The sequence below is a fragment of the Vicugna pacos genome, chromosome 25 (assembly GCF_048564905.1).
Source record: "Vicugna pacos chromosome 25, VicPac4, whole genome shotgun sequence".
NCBI classification, from domain to species: Eukaryota; Metazoa; Chordata; class Mammalia; order Artiodactyla; family Camelidae; genus Vicugna; species Vicugna pacos.
Window position 1 is genome coordinate 31,540,447 of NC_133011.1, and position 21,811 is coordinate 31,562,257.

At 45.5% G+C, this 21,811-nt stretch overlaps 1 long non-coding RNA gene across 1 annotated transcript in view; it reads left to right on the forward strand.

The window, feature by feature from the left end:
- The window catches only part of LOC140689314 (uncharacterized), a 130,006-nt gene that overhangs the window by 57,680 nt on the left and 50,515 nt on the right, over positions 1 to 21,811 (forward strand). The window contains exon 3 of the long non-coding RNA XR_012064224.1: positions 14,756 to 14,924. This is a non-coding gene — a long non-coding RNA (uncharacterized lncRNA). The remainder of the gene's footprint in view (positions 1 to 14,755; positions 14,925 to 21,811) is intronic.

Sequence of the window (21,811 nt, forward strand, 5' to 3'; positions counted from 1 at the left end):
AAAATTTAAATTCTCCTGGGTGCTGGGGAGTCCAGGGTATTTCGAGCTCAGCATCCACACAAAGGCAGCATGCAACCGTATTATTAGCTACGTGGAGTTGGAACTCTGATTAAAGTCCTATATTACTGTGAAACCTTACTTCTTGGTTTTGACTATTTTCCAGGTCGAGCAAATCTCCCTTCGTATGAGTCCAGGAAGGGCATGGTATAGGTAAACTCACCGCGAAAATATTCACGGTCTTCTGAGAGCATGAGTAGAATGTTGAAAGGCATCCTGATGCAATCCAGACTTTTCTTTTAGTCACTGAAGGTTTATCGTGCCCCTCTGTGTATAAGCACCACTGTGGTAAATGCTGGGATGGTAAAGATGAATTGGGTAAAGTCTCCAGTCTTGAAGGAAAGATGGAAAGGGAGGCATTTCACTCACTCATGGAAGCAAGAACTGGAGGGACCATCTCTGCTCAAGAGAGGGGTAGACCACGTGGGAATAGTAACTGTTAACACTTAAATTCTGCCTGTTAAAGGGACTTGTAATAATGCTTATCAGGTGCTTTACACTTTACCCATTAAATGGTGGCGAGGAGAGAGGAAGGGGTGGGAGGGAAGCTGGATGTATTTCTGTGGTGGAACTTATATCATGGAAATGTGAGGACTTGAAAAAAGAAATCCCTCTAACAGTGAGTGTTTGGGTAGACCTAACAGCAGGACTCCCTGTCTTCCAGCTCTCTCGCCTTTCCCTCTCTCAGCTCTGCTCTCTCTGTGCAGGGACCTCATTCTCTCCTCCACAACCAGCTGGGGAAGAGGGCTGCCAGCAGTTCTAGGGTGGCATCATCCAACCTAGTAACTTATCCTCAAAGGAGAAATTGATGTTATGATTAGAAAACCAGAGAAAGACATTGGGAGGGTAAATAACAACAACAACAAAAATAAAATAAAGACAAAAAAAAATCAGATCTCTACTTCATTAGAGAACCAGACTTATTGAGCTATGGAGATACTGAGATGCTTGACACTTTGGATTCTCTTAAACAGTCCTTTCAGCTGGGCTTCCTAACATTTTCCCAGTCTCATGGAGCACATAGAGTCCTGTGGTAAATGGGCTCAACTGCCCTGAGAAGGAAGTGAGTGGCCATGTGGTTCCAGACTTCCAGGTCCCTCCCTGTTGTCCAAGAGCCAAGAGGACCAATATCTTGACCCACCCTGTTACTCACTAGTCAGGATGCTCTGATTGCTGTTATTTTTTGTCCTCAAGACTCTAAGGAAAGGATACATTAAGCTAGTGATGGTCACTTGTTTTTTTTAACTCCCATATCATGGTGTAGAGACAGTTAAAGGACACTGAAGAACAGGGTAAGGATAGCACCTCATCTGGGGACAGAGGCTTCCCATTGGTTCAGGGCAAAAGGCAAGAGGGTCACTTTTCCTACACTGGTGGTATTTGGAAGCTAAGGGCAAATACTAGGTCAGTTTCCTGAACAAATACTTTGGGAAAAGCCAGAGGAATATGTTCAAAAAAGGTTGAAGGAAGCTGTAACCCAGGTGCCTTGAACTGAGGGGCAGGTCAGTGAGGCTAGTTAGCTGGGCACAATGAGATCAAGTACCAGTGGGTCCTGGAAACCAGAAGGCAGCAATCCAATTATTAGCAGCAGCAGAAACTTCTGCCTACGTTTGGACTTTAATGTGTTTAGAAATATGTTGTAGGGGCAAGCTGAATGCATTGGAAAGGCTGAATATAATGGACACATGGCAGATTTTTGTAAAAAAGAAATTAAGCCGTTTAGACAAGTTATCTTCAATTATAAACCTCTCCTCTTCCTTCCTTCCCTTCCCTCTTCTCCCTTCCCCTTCTTCCTTTTTTTCTCCCCCACCCCAGACTTAGTGCATGCTATATTTCCATCCCTACAGTGAAATCAGGGGATGCTGACTAAGACTTACTAAGTCTAAATAGAAGACACACAGAAAGAGAGAATCATAGTGATTGCCTACATCCATCGTCTCAATTTACAGAGGAGAAAACCAAGATCCAGTAAAGGGGGTGACCTATCCACTTCCCTAACCTGACAAGCAGAGCTAGTGCTGAGTGCCTAAGACCCCAGATCAGTGTATGGCAATGTTTCTGGGTCTGGAATTCTTTCCATATCTGGAGAGTGAAGAATGGATGTCAACCAGAGCCTGTCCAATGTGGGAAAAGATATACTTCGGCTCAAATCCTAAATATACTAGCTGTGTTGACCTTGGAAAAGTTACTTCACTTTTCCTGTTTTGTTTTATGAGGGGGGTGTAATTAGGTTTATTCATTTATTTCTATTTGGAGGAGGTACTGGGGATTGAACCCAGGACCTCATGTATGTTGAGCATGCGCTCTTCCATTTGAGCTATATCCTCCCCCAACTTCACTTTTCTGAGCTCAGTTTCTCTGTACTAAAGAGTATGTACCTTATAGTTTTGTTGTGAGGATTAAATTAGTTCATGTAAAAGCCAAAGTTACATTTAATATAATGATAGTATACAAAAAAGAAATCTCAATTATGAATATAGAGGTAAGAATTCTAAATAAATTATTAGGGAATAGAATCTAGTACATGTCAAAATAAGAATACATCATGACCAAGCATGGTATATTGTAAGAATGCAAGGGTGGTTCAATATCGGGAGACAATGCTTAATCCATTACATCAAAAATTAGAGGAGTGAAAAATGATCATATAAGTAGTTACTGAAAATGGCATTTTACAAATGAGATAATTTGTTGCATTCCTAGTATAGTGCTTGACACATAGTAGGTACTCAAGCAATGGTAGCTATTATTATGCACCACAGAATCATGATTAATCTGCACCAGCTGGGTTATATAAAGAACAGACCTTTATGAAGATAGCAGTTATTTCTTAGAGTGTTTCCTGAGCTGAATTTCAAATATAAGCCAGTCTACTTACCATGTTGAGGAAATAAACATGCTGATTTTATTAGGTTCATCTGATCTCCACCCCACCTGCTCCTTAGGCCAGAAGTTATTTTTAACTAGGACAATGTCCCTCCATCTAGAAAACGGAAATGATAATGTTTCTCCATTACAAGCTTGTGAGGATCAAATGAGACAATCAGTGCACCAGCACTGGGCAGATTGCTTCCACAAAGCAATCATTTAAATGTGCCCATGTCCCCTGAGAGTGGCCTTTAGTTTCAGCCTAATTTCTCTAAATAGCAATGGAATGTCTGGATGGCAGGTCTCTATTTCAGGTGAAAATGAAAAGGCAGACAAGCTTCTTGGTGGGAGTTAGTGTGACCTATACTATCTGTAGATGGTGTCAGCTCTCATAAGACTATCTATCAGACAGGTCAAACCCAAGGTGAAAGGCATTTATGGGCATCTTGCGAGGAATCATCCAAGGAGAGGAAATACTAAAAGGGGGATATGTCGAAAGAGAGTTTCAGGGAAACAGCAAGAAAAGACTTTGGCTTAGACTAATATAGTAGGAAATACTTAAGAAGTCATCATTTAAAAGCCATGTCTCCCGCAGAGTGTATGCCCTCACTACTGTTCAAAGGAATGATTTGCTTCTTATTTGCTAAAAAATTTTGAAGTTATTTAAAACTTACAGAAAAGTAGCAGGAACAATGTAAAGAACTTCCACATTACCTCCTTCTAGGAATCCACCTTAAGTTTTGCCAAATGCCTTTGAGCAGCAAAAGAATCCAGTTTACCACAAGTTGCCCTTAGTTGTCACGTGTTTCCTGTCTCCTTCCAGGTGGAATAGATCTTCCAGTTTGTCCTGACATTCAGGACTTCAGTGTTTGTCTTCTTCTTTAAATATGACGTTTAAAAACCTCAGTTTATAGAAGCTATTATTCCAACAGTAATAAAAATTATTAGTAATGGGGGGAGATGCTGGCCAAGTTCAAGGTCTACTGTAAAGTTTTGAGAGTGGAAAATGCACTTACAGTATCTGGTGTTTTCTTATGAGTCGTTGACTCCTCTTGGATGATGACATTTAAAAAAACCACTTTTTAAACACTACAGAACATTTATTTTGTAAAATGTCCTTCGAGTTTGTCTGATGTAGCCTGATGTCTGGATTCAGGTTGTACCTCTTTGGAATTTCACGGAAATGACTCTATGATCTTCTCACTGCATCTCATCAAATGGCACATGGTGCCGCTAACTTGGCTCACTCCATCAAGGTGCCAGGCTTTTCCACTATAAAGTTATCCTTTCCCCTCATGTAAGTAATAAGTATTTTTGTGGGGAGATGTTTTGAGACTCTGTAAATATCCTCTTCTTCATCCACGTTCACTTCCCCTACTGTTAGCTCCCATATCCCATCGATGGTTCTTGCCTGAATTAACTTTTACTATAACATTTGCCAAATGGTGATCTTCTAATTCCATAAATTCTTCTCATTTATTAGTTGGCATTCTGCCCAGAGGAGGAGATTTTTATTTTTCCCATTTATTTATTCACTTATGTATTTTTATCAAGGTGGGTGTATGAATTCTTAATTTACTCAGTGACACCTGACCCATTATTATCCTTATTTATTTTGATACTCAAATAGTCCTTGATTTGGCCAGTAGGAGTCTGTGTCCTTTTGATGTGTCCCCATCATTCTTTGAGGACTCTGAACTTTTTCTAGTACAAGATACTCCACGCTCATCTTCTACTTCTGACTCAGCCCTGAAATGAGCCATTTCTTTGAGAAGCCCTGGTTCCTTTTAACAAAGTCATTTTGAGACTAAGATCTGGATGCTAGGTGTGCTCACTGTTAACCTAGGTGTTATTACTTCCAGGCTCTCTCAGTCTCTGATTCAATACCACGTGTCTCATTGTAGCTTTCTTTTTCTGTATTTGTGATTCCCTTCTGTAATAGTGAGAAGCCTGGTTCCCATTACCCTCAGATATTTACTTATTTCTTCACCTCCCCCCACGTATAACCCATCTCCTAATCTTGCTGGGCTGACGCCCTGAGGGGCTGCTTTTCTCACTTGGGTCTCAGTCCCATGGGGCCAGCTTCCTCATTCACTGCCAAATGGATTTCGGATTGAATTATTTGGGAAGAAAGGGAGAAAGAAGAGAATCCAACTAGATACATATTTTAATAATATCCAGTTTTGTCCTGAGTAGGGGGAGATGGGCACGTTCATAAACAGTCAGGAGAAATGCATGTTTGTACAATGTTTCTGTCTTAAATATGGTGCTCAGTTCCTATACATCCAGTGTAGTCAATAAGACACACACACGCAAGATCATGCTTTTTGATGTAGAAATTTCACTTCTGAGAAATTATTCTGAATAGATAATTGGACAAATGCAATAAACATCAATATTTGTTGCAACATTGTACATAACAGCAAAAACTGGAACTTGTAAATGTCCAATAAATTATGGCTCATCAGCATAATGCATCAGACAAAGGTTGTGCAGGCTTATGCTTTTTGCCAAAGACAAAGGCAATAATCTATTGTTAAATGAAAAATCGAGTTAAAAGAGGTAAATATCATGCATTTCCTTTGAAGACACACACACATTTATGACTCTATTCATAGGAAGACTCTCAAAGGCTATTCATCAAACAGTGGGTTTTCTATAGATTGTAAACTTTTAGATTATTGTACTATTTAATTTATTTATTCACTTAATTATTGCTTAGTATATATTCAACAGTGAACAAGTGTTGTGTAATTCTAAAAAAGGCCAAAAACAATCACAAGACCTATATAACTCAATATTTTGTCTGAAAAACTGGCATTGACCCCATAGACTTCTACTAAACTCATATGACCGCCATCCTCTTGCTCAGCCCTGGGTAATAATTACAAAGATCGTGGCGCTAACTGCACAAGATTGGAGTGAGAATCAAAGAAATAATAGGGTAGCCAGCGTTGTCTGTAAGGTGCTGTAAAAAGTGATGTGCAATTAAGGTCATTGCTGTTGTTTATTGTTTATTATCATCATCATCATCATCATCATCATCATCATCGTCGTCATCAGTATTGATTTTAGTTTTTTGTTGTCTAAATTCAGAGGAGAAAATGCTCATCTCTCCTGAGCTATTTGGAAACCAGACAGGAATATTTGGAACCCAGACGGGAATATTTGGAAAGGCACGTTCTCTGAAGGAACTTAAAATCTAGTAGAGAAGGTAATTCCCCAACACTCCTATCACTCAACAGATAGGACCAGTCTAAAGCCCAGAGCGAAATGTGAGACTGAGTCACTTCTGCCAGCAATCCAAGACCGGGGAGCCCTGTGTGGGCTGGTGGGGGGCAGGGAGAGTCTCAGGGCTGCAGGAGCCTCTCCTCGGTAGACTCTGTACATTGTTAATTGCTTTTCAAGTGCTGTGACTGGATTTGTTCACACCTCACAGTAAGTATGAAGTGCAAGTTCAGATACGAATTAGAAGGATAAAAATGATGCTGAAAATAAAATCCACTTCGTACATATTTTTAGAGATCCTGCAGAGTTTAACAGGTTCTAAAACTCATTTTATCCAAGAACAATAATATCCCCAAGGCAGAAATATGACAGGGTGGGTATAGATGTGTGTCATCCTCTCTGGCTCCCATCCCAGCATCAGGGAAGAAGAAATATCAACCCTGTGCATGTCAGCCCAGCACAAAGGCAGGGATTTAGTCAGTTTTGCTCACTGATGTATTCCAAGTGCCCAGAACAATGCCAGGCACACAGTAGGAGCTTAATAAATATTCATTGGATAAATGAATGCACCTTCATTTTCATCTTTAACATGCCAAGTCATTGGATTTCTTTTTCATACAGGTTGTGCCCTGATCACAGGACATGACTGGATTCTAGTAATTAAAAATGTGCTTGACGTGACTTTCAAACTCCAAAGCCAGACTCCGTCAATGCTTGTGCAAAAACCACCTAAGATCACAGTGCAAAGCCTCAGGGAAACATTTGGTATCTGGCCTGTCTTTCAGGAATCTGATTTCCAAATTCCTTAATTTCCTGACAGTTCTCTCCCTTTAGAAAGACTAATTGACTTTTAAGCAGTGCTTCTAAAACCTTCCCCCCAAAATGCCCTTAGGGTTGAGGCCAGTTCCAGGCTACAGAACACTGCAAATTTTCTATCTGTTTTCATCATAAAAAAATGAAGTGAATTTTTTCCTACTCCAAATTGTATCTGTTTGTTTAAATATGAAGATAGGGAAGCTGCTTCAAATATTCATCTAAAGTTAACCCTTCAATGGCTGTTTATTGCCCTCAGAATGTAATCCAATTTCAGGAATCTTCAAAAGCTGGCCTCTGCCTACTTGCTGGTGTCACCACTTCTCACCTCTTTATACCACGTGCATTCTCTTCTCCGGCCATAGATGATTACCTTAGTTCCCCAAACTGCCCTCCCCAACCCCCACGATCTCAGTCTCTTGACATTCAGCTTTCGTTTTGCTGTTCCTCTGCCTGAAACACTGATCCTCTCCCTTGGCCAACTCTTCCTCATGTCAAGACTTTTCCCCTTGACCCTTCCCCGTATGAAAGGAAAGATGCGCTGCCGCCACGTGCCCCTAGAGTCTTCAGTTTCATGCAAAACGCACTACACTTTATTGCTCAGTCACCTCTCCTCTTCTAGGCTAAGTTCTGGGGGGTAGCGTTCTTGTTGTGTTTTCTCCCCATTAGTTGTCACTGCCTAGTTCAGTGCTGGACACAGTAGGTTTCTTGTTCCATGTTTATTCTGTGCTTCCAGTCCCTCCCCTGCCACCCACACAAGGCCTGTACACCTGGAAATTCTGGAGCACTTTGTTATAGGAACGGATTTACTCCCTGTTCGTTTGGGGATGAGAACCATATCTGGGTTGAGATTTGCCATCAGGAATAACTTTGGTAGGAGAGGATTTACCTGTTTTATTTCTAGATTAATTCTACTTTGGAGTTTAGGTTGCCTCCCCGAGAGCTTAATGGTAGACACTGAAGTTGCCAAAATAGATAAATAGATAAATGACTGAGAACAATCACTGAGAACCATTATCCAGGAGACAAATGTACCATCTCCATCATCACGGAGATCCATCCTCATGAGACCCTCCAGCTGCTCTGTTCAGTTGCTGGGTATGCAGACTCATTGTTTGCAGTTCTGTGCTGAGAATTTTTCTTCAGTGATCCCAGTGGGAAGATTTTTTAAATGGATGATGTTTTTAAAATTCTAAAAGACTGGTTGTATCCTTTGGATTCTTCCTGGTTGTGGACTCCCACGTTAAGGATCTCCCGTTGCCTGAGAAGTCATATTGCTTTCGGTGTGTTTACATCTCTGATGAGGATGAGCATTTCTTAGTGTGACTGTAATTCTGAGACAGTATTGTCTGGGGTTAGGGATGCAATACCTGGGGGTTCAACCAGGTATCATTACCTCCCAACAGGCAGTCATGACTGCAGCAAGCACTGGAGAACTCAGCTGAAACAAATACGTAAATATTCTGGTAGCCGACGACATCTGGGATGCACTGAAGCCTGGGCTGACCTGGGTTCCGTCAGCCAGCTCCTGTGTCTCTTTGTCAGTGAGGTGGTTTCAGGCTTCCAGGGCCTGCTTGGCCTGTGCCCTGCAAAGATCAGAAGTGCGTGCCCAGGGGGCAGCTTCTGACCAGCGCTGAAGAATACAGGAGGATAAATACTCTGGCTGCCTTGTTCTCTGATTGAGGTAACTCAGGCGCCACCCATACTGTCCCCAAAGCTCCCCGTGGGGTTGACCCCGAGTTCCTCTCTGGGAGATGTTGCTTCATAGTGAGTCTTTGCTTGGCTTCCTTCTCTTCCCTCTCCACACGCCCAGCCTCCTTTTGTTTTTTCCCTGGACATCCTTCCTGATAAATCACTTTCACGTGAATCTTTGTGTCAGGGTCTGGTTCTGGGGAATCCAAACTATGACAGCATTCCAGTAGAACTGGAAACGGGGTCCTAAACGTTGGCTGCTAGTTCCCTGATGGACTTGGACCCCAGTGGGCCTTCAGTAGGACCTGGTAAGATTCATGCTGCTGACTCGACAGATCTGTAGCTGCAAAAGCTACTGCTACCTGAACGCTCTTTCCTCTCCTATTCAGCTGTCACCTCCTCACGTTCATCTTCCCTGACCACTGGGTCTAAAATAGACCCTCGTTGCTCCAGTATCTCCATTTTGGCACCATGTTGGCTTCCTCTGGGGCACTTGCCATAGTCTGTGATTATCACAGGTATTTGTTCCTTCGATTTTGCCCATCGTCAACCCCTAGACCGTAAGCCCCATCAGGTCAGGGTTCACATCTGTCTTGTTTCCTTTGCTATGCTAAGAATGCTCAGTGACAATTTACTGAATGAATGGAGGCCCCATGTGACCATCCCCTCCATCTCTTGCATTATGTCCACCAATACTGACCTCTGCTAAGGTTGTGAACATGGTTTTGTGTGTCCAGAAGTTCCAAGAGATTAGGAGAGGTCTGCTATGCAGAAATTTTGGAATTCTCACCTGGCCCCAGTAAGGAAGCCAGATGAAGCACATGTGTTTATAGGGGGTTTAGCCTGGGACACACCAGGCAGTAAACAGATTGTGCCTGACAAGTCTTCGTGAGGGGTGTGGACGTTTTCAAGTCAAAGTGTTGCTGGTGTTGATTTGGTTCTTGAAAAACATGAACCTTCTTTTCCCCGGAGCTCTTCTGATGACTGTGCCTGGTGTCTCTGAATCAGCTTCTCCAGAGCCAACAGTTATGCCAGAAGGGGCGACTTTTTTAATGAGCTGTACATTATTAACCCTTTGCGGCAATTAGGATCCCTCCAAAGTGGTAAAGTTGAGATGAGTTCTGAAATCGTCCACCCACTTAGGTAGAAGGACGAGAGGAGAATTCCTCAAAGTGGGTTCCACAGAACACAATCCCTCCAGTGTATTAATAGGTTTCCATGGAAACAAAAGCATGTACTGGTGGCAAAATATTGGAAAGAGTCTTTAATATGTTCATGTGTTTTGTTTGTGAGTGTGGAACTCATGTGACCACGAAAGGTCTTCTTCAGGAATCATCATGTAGACCTTATGGCACTAGTGACAGTCCGGAATCACTGCTTCGTGCCTGGTCTTCATGGCTGTGTATCCTCCACGCTCCTAACCTTCCTCCACGCGGACCACCTCCAGAACCTCTGCTACCGCTCTCCGCTGCGCATCTTACGCTCTTTCCCAAATCAGAGACTCTACTAGTCTCTAAATGTTCTGCCAGCTTTCTCAATGGTTTTGGTTTGCAACTCACTGCAAAACTTAAGGCTTAAAATAGCAACTGTCATTTATTTAGCGCGTGATCTGCAGTTTGGACAGGGCTCAGCAGGGAAGCTCGTCTCTGTGCCGTGCAGCCTCTACCGGGAGGTCCGGCTGGAGGATCTGCTTGAAAGATTGGTTTACTCCCACGGCTGGCAGTTGGTGCTGGCTGGTGGCTGAAACCTTAGCTGGGGCTGGCAGTTGGAGTCCCCATAAATGGCCTCTGCCTGTGGTCGCCTGGTTTCTTCATGGCATGCCAAGTGGGTTCTAAGAGTGAATATTCAAAGACACAGGCAGTAGAAGCCTGGGCTCCTTACGGAGCTCAGTTTCGCATCCACAGTATTCTGTCGCCCAGGCTGTCACAGACCTCGGATTCTGGGGCAGATGGAAAGTGTGACAAATAATTTGGGGGCTTCATTTTTAGATGGCTATAGCAGCTCTGTCAATTTGCTCTAATTCTGCCCTGCTTAGCCCCCTAGAAAACTACTGATTTTCCCAAGGCCCAGCTCCTATATCACCTCCTTTGTATAAGCGCTCTTGTGTCTGCTTCCTCGGCATGTGGTTTTTATTGTTCGTCTCATATTTAACGCAGACTAGTGTTGGTTGTCTCATAGGGATGAGACATCATCCCTTGTTCCAGGCCCTCAAACAGGGCCTGTGCTCTTCTGTAAAGGATATGCTGTGTCTGCTCCTCCGTACCCTCCACCCTTCTCCTGGGAATTATATCAAAATTTTCCTTGGGGAAGTCTCTCTCTCTCTCTCTCAGCTAATGTGCTTCAGATGACGTTTAGGTGGGGTCGGATCTATCCCAGCCCCTAGTGTGGCCACTGGATAGGCCTATCCAATCAAAGTTCTGCATGTTTCTCGCCACATTGATTATGTCAGTGATGGGTAATGATGGAGTCATAGCCACTCATTCATCCAATCATTTATTCAATAATATGTAGGTTAAACTTTTCATTTAAATCATGAAGGATTCACTTTTATAAGCATTGTCCTCTCACTGTAAACAACCTGAAAATAAGATAAAGCACATAAAACAACTGTTGTCAGACATTCTATCTAGGCAGTACAGGAATGTGAGCTGTGAGAGACAGAGAGCGAAAGAGGTGAGCTCTGTGATTGGTTCAGATAATGGTCTGGAGGCAGTTTCCAGGTCACAGTCCAGGAAAGGGGAACCCAAGGAGAGGTTGGCAGTCTACTGAGCTGAGAAGACAGGCTGGGGTTTGAGGGTGCCAAGTTGGCTAGAATGCATGGGGCAGGTTTTTGGAGAGGAGGAGCCTATGCAAAGAAAGTTCCCGAAATCTGCACAAGAGTTCCATTGTCTTTGGCTGAATACTCATCTATGCATGTTTAAGATAAAACGCCATGTGGTTTAGCTTGTCTTGCAAATTTGTTTCTGATATTGACTGTATCCTCTCAGGTTTATCAGTTTGAATTGCATCATCCAGGGATTTAGTTCAGCTTCCCTCTTTCCTGTTTCCACATTTCTTTGCCGTAGCTTTAGAGGGATTGATCCCAATAAGGACAGAAGTGACTCAGTAGCTTTGCAGTTGGTGTATAGTTCAGTATTGCTAATATTAGTTACTATTATAATAGTTAAATAATACTAATTTTATATTAAATAATACTAAGCAACGTAACACAAGGAATGCTAGCAACTAAAAAAAAAAGAAAAGAAAAAAAGCAAGAAAATGATTTAAGAAAATGAAAACATTTTCTTTTAAAATGTCACCCAGTTATGTGACGAGGATTGCAACTAGTATTTTGCTGGAAGACAAGTCTCTAAGGGTCTCTCACATTCCTGCATGTCCTACAAGCAAAGGCACTGACTGCTTTCATCCTGGACTATCTTTTCAAGGATGTTTTTCAAGCAAACAGACTTGGGAGATATAATGACTCCTTCTACAGCAGGACAGGTTAAGTTTCTGCCTTGGATGATTGAGATAATGTCTTTCTCTAGAGCAAAGAGCAGGTGTCCTCACCTGTCTGTACCTCCCACCAGACCGTAAGCTCCTAAATGTTTTGTCTTAGGCATCTTGGTATCCTCAGTACAGATCTAAGGGCCCTGAGCAAGATGGACCCTCAGTACATGTTTGCTAATAAATAAACAAATCAGTCCAGGGAATTGCTGGCTGTCTGTCCTCACTGAAAAATGACGGAGTAAAGGCAGGGGCTTTTCTCAGTGTTGTACGTATGTAAATTCTCTTAATCCTCAGGATATCTTGATGAGGTAGACACAGTTATTGTCTTTTATTTTCAAAGTGGGCAGTAGAGGACGGGTTACATACATGGAGTCTGGAGCCCGGCTGCCTGGGTTTGGATCCTTTCTCTGGTCCTTCAAGCTGTGTGACCTGGGGCAGGTGACTTCACCTCTCTGTACCTCAGTCTTCCTATCTGAAAGATGGGCATCATGGTAATAAGACTGGATTGCTGGAAGAGTTCGATGAGTTAAAATAATGCAAATGGCTGGCACATCGAATTGCACAAGTGTGAGTAAAGAGAACACACTCATGTACATTTTACAGGTTAGACAACTGAGGCACAGGAGAGCTGAAGCCACTTACCTAATGTCCCAAAGCTAAAAGTGGTAGAACCAGGATGTAACGCCAACAGACTGATTCTAGAGGCTGCCCTCATGACCACTACTTGACTTGCTCAGTCCTGAACTATAAATTTAATAGATTAGCTGGTTGTCATCTAGCCAAGGAGCAATCAGCTTCAAGCTGGGTCTCCTCCCACCTTTACTTGGCTGGGGCCCAGCCCACTTCTCCCTGCCTGTGGGGCTCGCGACACAAGGTGGGGCTTGACCCGGACTCCGGCAGGCAGCCAGTGAAGCCAGCCGCTCCTCACTGGTGCTCCGGGGGCCCCACCTACAGTGCTACCCGAGGAGAATACCTGAGAGGGGAGGAGGCGTCCCCGACCCGGACACTCCCCAGATCTCTTCCTGCTTGTTCTCCTGTTCCGGATGCTGCCTGGGAGCCCCAGCCAGCGACGGCATGTCCCACAGCTCCAACTGGGAGAAGCAACTCTGGGATAATGATTTCAGCCCCCGGATGTAGGCACCCACGAGCAGGGCCCGGCACGTGACAGGCTCTCAATTTGAATGAGGGAAGAAACCCCAGGTTTTGTGGTCCTGGGGTGTTAGAATGGATGAAATTTACAAAGACTTGCAGCTCCTTTTTCCTTTTTTGATGACTGCATAAAGAAGTTGTGAGATATATAGAAAATGGAATACTACTCAGATGTAAAAAATAATAAAATAATGCCATTTATAGGCAGCAGCATGGATGGACCTGGAGATCATCACACTAAGTGAAGGAAGCCAGAAAGAAAAAGAAAAATATCATATGATATCATTTATATGTGGAATTTGAAAAAATGACACAGATGAACTTATTTACAAAACAGAATCAGACTTACAGACATAGAAAACTTACGCAACTCCTTTTTAAGCTCTCCTTCTGAGCTGCCTATATTCTAGGATTTTCTCTTTGTTCAGATCAGTAGAATTAAGCCTCAGGAAAAACAGAAAATTCCCCTCTCTCCCTCCTCTTTTTTTTTTTTTTTAATTCCTCCCAGCCAGGAAGCCACACATCTAATGTTGTGCTAGTAAAATGTTTAACAACCGTGTCTCCAGAAGGAAAGAAGCCAGTTTCGTAGTGCTGGCCAGTTCCCATGGTGTAAATGTTCCCACCACGGCCGATTGCAAGCTCCCAGCACATCACTGAACGTGGAGTTGAGAAAAGGTGATATAGTCAGCTCTGAGCCAGTATGAACCGGTTTAAGCCATCACTGCACAAGGCAGGGCTGTGGGTCCGGGCTTTGAAGACACACAAATCTGGGTCAGGTTCTGAATCTAGACGTTGCTCGCTGTCTGACCTTGGGCAAATTGCTTCATCTTCATGCATCACAGTGTCTTTATCTGTAAGATGGGAATAAAAACATTCTGCATGCCATGGAGCTCTTCTGAAGCTCAGTCGGGCAAGTGAATGCAAAGGACACAGCTCACAGGCCCACCTGGCACATCTGACAAATCCACGCAGGGCAGCTACTGTTCGTTCATATTACCATATATTTAAACCACACAACAGAATAACTTCTAAATAGCTGCTAAAGAACTGCGACAGACTAGCAGCAAAAATAAAAGCCCCCCAGCTCGGTGAGGTGTCTGGATGGTTCCCTGGGACACAGTCACAAGCTGGGAGCAGAGGCACATGCTGACGGCACAGGGGAGGCCCAGCCTTTGGGGAGCCCAGTGACTGGAAAGAAACACTTACGGCCAAGCTGAAATGACCTTCTCTTCTTCAAGCGCAGTAGATTTCTGGCCAGTAGGCATTCTTCAGCGATCCCTTAACAACCTTCAAGAAAATAGATAATTGAGGCCATAAAGCAGACTGCATTCTGATGCATGATGTGACTTACAAATGAAGAGCTGGCTTTCCATCCCGGCCAGGCAAGAGAAGAGGGAGACAGGGGTAGGTCACAGAATGCCTCTCACACCTAGGGACCTTCACGTCTTTGTATCCACAGGGCCTTGTCCAGCGTCTGACACGTGGTAGGAACTAGAGGAATACTTGCATGGAATATGTATCAAGGGCTCACTTTGTGCCAGACATTGTGCTCAGCACGGGGACCCAGATATAAAGGAAACACACACCTGACTCCGCAGAGCTCACCATCGAGTGGAAAAGAGAGACGTGTAAGTAAACAACTGTCACATGCAGTGACATGCAGGGGTATGAAAATGTGTCCTGGGATCACAGCTGAGGTAGTGATGAAATCTACCTGGAGTATCATGGAAAGATGTACACAGAAGGTGGCATGTGAACTTGGTCTTGAACTAGGAAGGACTTTACCAGCTTTCAAGAAAGCAGCAGACGCCATCCTGATAGAAGCAGCAGCATTCAAGCAGCAGCAGCATTTCAGGGTTAGGTGGTGAGTTGTTCTCCACTCCAGAAGCCAGCCCTCCAGCATGCACTGAATCCGTCCACTTGCGCCCAGAGGTGATGATCTAGTGATGTACTAACTCGGGTGGTGGAAGGTGCTGCCCAGTGCAGACAATAAAGGGTGCGTTGTCTGCAAATAATTTAAAAGAATTAAACTGACTAAAAGTAGCTCTGCTTTCTAGCATCATGTGTGCTGGCAATTTAAACAATGTCAGTGACAAAATACTTCCCCCAGCTCTCTCTCCCTCCCTCCCTACAGGGCCAGACAATTCTCCCTCGTCCATCTTGAAATGCCACTTAACTGGGCTCTTAGATTTAGGGACAGAGCCAAGGAGGGGAGAGCATGGGCCCATTAGTGGGGAAGGAAATACTTTAAAGAGGCATCACCCTTGAATTACAGTCTCACAGTCTCATCACTCACTCACTCATATCTCAATAATACCTCCTTTAATGCTTTGGTTTGCATCGTAGTCCTTTTTTTTTTTCTAAATGGAGGTCCTGGGGATTGAACCCATGACCTCCTGCATGCTAAGCATGAGCTCTGCCACTTAGCTATATCTTCCCCCTCCATTGTAGTCTTAATCACCACCACCACGTCAGTCAGGATGTGCTAGATTATGCTGCAGAAACAAACAACTTCCAAACCTTAGTGGTTTGTCATAACAAAGGTTGATTTCTTGCTCGTGCTACAGGCCCGTGGCTGGTTTCTCGGGGTGCTGCTTTGTGCCTGTCCACTTGGGATTCAAGAGGATGGAGGCTTCACTGCAGCGTGATCTGCCATGATCACCGCTGCAGGGGAAGGTACACTGCGGGGCCCGGCGCCGGCCGTGAGCACCTCACCCAGCACGGACGTGCACCGCTCTGCTCACATCTCAGTGGCCAAAGCGAGTCACGTGGCTGTGCCTGAGTCAAAGAAGGAGGAAATGTTCAAGCTTAACATGTGCTCAGAGAGCAAGTACCAGAATAGTCCTGGACATTTATCGTGACTCTGCGGCCATGTAAACATGAAGTTAAAAATAGTTGAGAAGGCGCGATTTCTGGGGACCACACGTGGTGGGTGGGGGTGGGGAGAGGAGCAAATAAGCCCCGTGCTTGCCCAGGCTCTGGCCGGGTTTCTCCTTACGCCCCGAGACCTCTGCTCTCCCCAGCTCGTCTCCCTAACCAGACACTATCCACCAGCTCTGGGACTAGAAATGAGGGAAAGCCCAGAATTGCGTTCTCAAAGCCACGGGTATAAGTGGAAGAAAAAGACTTGGCTTCTCAAGCTTGCAAGAGTGTAGGGTAGTAAAGATAGAGGCAAGGCTGATGTAACAACAGAGGCCCCCAAATACAGTGACTTAGAGAAGATGCAACCTCATTTTTCTCCCCTAGAACGCCGCAGAAGTAGGAACCAGGGGACACGGGAGCCTTGCCATCCCCAAAGGTTAACTTCCACCCCTCGTTCCAAAGTGTCCCCTCTAGTGGTCACCACTGCCAGATAGCAGAGGTCCGGGATGGTGCAAAAGAACCAGAGGAATCCAGGCATTTTCTTCTTAAGGGACAACTTTGCGATCACCTCTTTGGGCCAGAAATTAGTCACATGGCTCCACTTTGTTACGGGGAAGTGTTGACCAATTTGGGCAGCCACGTGCTCAGCTAAAATCCTGGCACCATGGGAGAAGGGAGAAGAGATATCTAAGGGTACCCTGTAGTCTGCCGCACAAGGAAGGCAAGGATGGACTCAGACAGAGACCCAAGATTGTGGTCACAGGTCTCTACTCAAACGAGGTGCACCGACCCCCAGAGTCAGGGTGTGTGGGAGCTGGGCAGTGTGGAGCTGTCCCGTGAGGACCCCGGTAGGTAACGACCATCCCATTGACAGAGTGCAGTGATGTTCTTCTGTGCCCCCAGGTTCTGCTCAGCCTCCAATCCAAGAGTTCCCGTGTCCCCCTTCAACGTCCCTGGAGGCACGTAAGCCCCCTTCCCCTCCCACCTTAACAGAGAGCACATGTTCTCCTTGAGCAGAGATGCTGATGCGAGGGCAGCGTGGTCAAGGTGGCTCCCTGAGTGGGACAGTGGTGCCCGCCTCACTCCTGGACCCAGCAGCAGACAGAGAATAAGTCGGATGCTGTGTTAGGGCAGCTTCCAGGGTGGTTGAGGCCCTTCAGGAATGTGGGTGGGGTGGAGGAGTAATTGCAGACTAGAGAGTCGAGCTGAACTCAATTTGAGAAGCCTTGAAATAAAGAGTAAGAATTTCATATGAGAGGAAACATGCACCCATCAAATGTGCTTAAGCTAGGTTGGGACATGGTCAGTCTGTACTAGAGAAAGATGGTTCTAGATGCAGAAGGAAGACGGTTTGGAAGTGGAGACGCCGAGGAATCCAATATGAGGGGTGTAGCACGAGTCTGGGCAGGAATCCTAAGAGGTGACCAGGACGGTAGCCGCAAGGACCCTATGGAGAAGGATGGATTTTTGAGTCATTTAGCAGAATTGTCTGAGTCTGTTGCCAATGAAACCAAGGTGAATACTGGATCCAAGAGAAGTTACCTGGGTAAACGGTGCCTTTAACAAAATCCAGGATCCAGGGGAAGGAGTTTGGGAAGGTCGTGAGTTAGGGCAAAGCCTGCGTAAGGTATGCTGGTTAGGACTTGGGCTCAGCAAGACTACGCCCCTGCTGCCCAAGCGCACAGCACAGGCACCTGGTCTGTAGCTGGCCTTCTGCACGTGTTGGTTCAATTTAGTTGCAAGCCAATGTTATACGTCAATTTTTTTTTTTAAAAAAAAAGCAAACAAAAAAGCAAAAGCCAAACAAACAAAAAACTCTATGTGCAGGATTGAAATGGCCCTGATTTCAACCAGTGATGGAAAAGGAACCCACTGTCTGGTGACAACATTGGTCTCTTAGTTCCAGACACACAAGATAGCAAATCTGTGTCTGAAAGGGGAAAATAAAAAGAGGGAAATGAACACCTAGTCTCCTTTGGGAGGCAGACTGCTCCCATTTAGGGGGCGTCTGGTTTCATGTCAGTGTGATTCTGATGTGGTTCCGCACTCCTGGCTCCCACGGCTATTGGTAACGGATGCACTGTGGTCCCCCTGTCAGGAGTCCCCTACCTGTCTCCCTGCCACTCCCCTGCACCGAGAGCAGCTCTTCCCAAACAAACACGGTCTCAGCGAAGAACAGCATCTCCTTGCAAGGGGGAGCTCGAAGGGGAAAAGTTTGCAGTAACTGATTCTGTCCCTGCCTTTGTGTAGCTGCCCTGTGAAAGCATAAATCTATTTTAAAACTCTTGGAGACGTTTATGCTCAGGTTAGAGTGCTTCCTGTGACCCCTTTGACTACTGGAGTGTGGCTGCTCTGGGCTCTGGCTGGGGAAGCAGCAAAGCCTGGCCAGGGACAGCAGGGCTCGAGTCACAGGGTCACCGTCAGGTGAAGGGGATGGAGGCTTGGGGCCCGCTGCGGTGGCTGGGAGAGCCAGCATCAGGGCCCATCTCTCTCAGAAGTACAAAGTATGGACTTGATAAGTAATTACACGGTTGCCAATGGGTAGCGGGCTGGAGTGCATCTGAAAACTGATCCCCTCCTGGAACCCACAGATTGCTGAGCTGTTAATGCCAAGTGGGATGTGTGTGTGTGTGCGTGTGCGCATGCGTGCGTGTGTATGTATGTATGTATCTGTCCGGGGGAGAAGATGTTCAGGTTCCCAGAAGGATACTAACGCACAAAATGGTGAAAGAATCACAGATCTAGAGGGAACAAACCAGCTTGACATCCTCATTCTACCTTGTCATGTATTCTAGCCAGTGTGTACGGAGGGCTTGCACTGTATTCACAGTGCTCAGCGCTGGGAATACAGAACTCAGGTGTGGCTGGGCTGGGGATGGGGTAATGGCAGAAAGCTAACATTTGTCAAGTGTCCACAGTGTTTTGAGTGTCTGGAATGCATATCTGGAAATATCCTGAATAGCTACCTATTATCACTTCATAAAAGCCACAGTTGATGTGCCGAATACTGTGCTAGGCAGGTAAATGTGTAAGGCTTTTAATTTAACCTTCATAAACAAACGTGGGAGAAAGCTAGTCACATTTTTCCATTTTACAGATGAAGAAACTGAGGCTCGGGTTAAAAAACTTGCTGAAGTCACACAGCCACTTGCCTCTGAAGCTCCCATCCTTGGCTTATGCACAGAAGCACCTCCTTGTATCTAAAACAGGGGAAATGATGCCTCATTTGTAGGGCTGAAGACAGTCTTCAATTATTCCAGGATAACGTCTGAGACAATAGGGTGATGGCTGTGTTGTGTTCAGGCCCTCATTCCTCGGTGTTCTTAGGGAAGGTTGCTCCTGACTCAGGCCCCGGGGCTTAGATGGGAAGCCTCGTGGGCTCCAGCCCCTCCAGCCTCTGCCCCACCTACCAGGTTGCTCTGTGTCCTCTCACATCCCGACTGCATTCCCCTCGGTCATTCCAAGTTGAAAGAAAATGAAAGCCAGGCCTCATGTCAGGGCTCTGACAGCTGGGGCTGTATCTTTTCCATCGCTGTTTCGCCAGAAGGGTCTGGAATGGGGCATCTTATTCAGTATAAATATCTGTGGAACTGAATTGTGCACACCTTCTGCCTCACACAGGTTTCCCCCTCTCTCTACCACTCCCCTTGCCACCAAGAGCATTTAAACAAGACACCGTCTTGTCCTCACGTCCAATCTAAGTGATGGACACTCTCATCCTTTATTTTATATCTGAGTAAAGCAAGGTTCGGGGAAGGGGGTGATGGGTAGTCGGTGGTCCAGCACGAGAAGACCCTGGAAGAAGCACGATGCAGGGGCTAGGAGCACCTTTCGTCCTGTGGGTGGCAAGAGGTGTTTGGCAGGGGTGGGGGCTGTGGAGCCCACCCCAGACTTTGCTGCCTTACCCACTTCTGTGGTCTCCCAGCTAAATTGCTGCAATATGTGCTCCTTGGCACCAGCCCTGAGGACCACCCAAGCACTAAGGCAAATGCAAAATGCAGCCCCCGACCTCAGCCCAGAGCCGGGGCGTCTTGGAGCCAAGCACGCCCTGTGGTCTCTTGGTGCCGTGTCCCCTCCCAGGTGAGCTCCAAACAAGTAGAACCCAGAACACGGCTGCACATGCCCGGGGAGGGGCTGCAGGGGCTGGGGGCATCCAGACGTGGCTCCCACAGACTGAGGACATCCTCCTGGCCCTGGCAGGGATGTTTGGGTTTCCAGGAACCCGGGTGGGCCCCACTTCATGCAACTGGGGTCTTTCTGCAGAACTGGGTGATAAAATGAATTATTGCAAGTCAGAAAAAAATTTAAATTATTATGAGAACTTATGCTTTTAAAGGTATGACCTAAAGTCCTTTTTTAGAGAGTTCCAGCCCCAATATGCGCAATTTATATATCCAGGTGTTTGCATTTTGGGTTTGGTTGTGCCCTGTCTTCTTGCCCCTAGTGAGCCCCACAGATTAGGAAGGAGGTGACCTCCGTGTGCAGCTCACGGTTGTTTGCCCTTGACCTTGGCAGAGCCGTTTAACTTCTTAGACTTACAGTAAATGATCACAGTGCATTCAGAGTGGCAGGACACTGTAGAACACCGATTAAGCGTTCAATACACACATGATGGTTTTTTAGGGAGAGCGAGGCTTGTGGCTTTTCTCTCAGCAAAATGGAAATGTTACCTGACCCATCTCCTCTTGGGGCTGTTGGGAGCTGCTGCAGATCACTGGGCAAATTAAGATGTTATTTATTCATTCATTCCACACATATTTTTGAGCGTCTACTGGAAATTTATGTTCTATTTGGAAAGAAGTGATCACAATTCATTTGGGTCATGGTTTTAATGGAAGTAGGCGTAAAGCATAGTGGCCACGGAAAGTACGCCTTGTTCTACCCCGGAAAGTTGAGTAGCCTCCCCAGAGGAGATACACGTACACAATGGTGAATATTTATTGAGTTCTGACTACGTGCCAGACACTAAGAATTTTCCAGGCAAATAAGTACAGGAGGAGAATGTGTCCAAGGCAGGAACAGCATGGACAGAGGCACAGAGGCATTAGAGAGAGAGCACATTCAGGGAAGAATTTGTGGTTAGTATTAGATTGTTAATAAGGGAACGTTGCTGTGGGATGTTGGAAATGATGGGTCCAGTGATGCCTCTTATTTTTCCTTTTGTCTGTAGCCTAAAGGCTCTCATGCAGGGTGGGAGCACTTCCCCAGGGCATGTTTAAAAATGCAGTGATCACTTTTTGGCTGTCACCAAGATGGGGTGCAGGGCTACAGGCATTTAATGCCCAGAGTGCAGGGATGTTGAATGTCCCACAATGCACAGGACAGTCCCACACAGTGAAGAACTGGTCTGTCCGAGGTGTTAGGGCACCTTCCTTGGGCCACGCTGTGTAACCCTTCTCTAGTCTCAAGCCTGTCACTGTCCAAGGTGCACATCAGGTCCACTAAAGACTGTGGAATTGGATTGGCAATGGTTGGAAATCCAAAGACTCTCTCCTGACCATCCAAATCAACTGATGTTCTAAAAAGCTGGCATTTTCCTCCACATGGATCATAATTGGCTTCATGTTTTTATTTTCTTGATTTGACGTAGCAGCATTGCTGGAAAAAAAGAACCTGGTTTGAGCCACTTCGTTCTCTGGATGCCAAGGTGTGC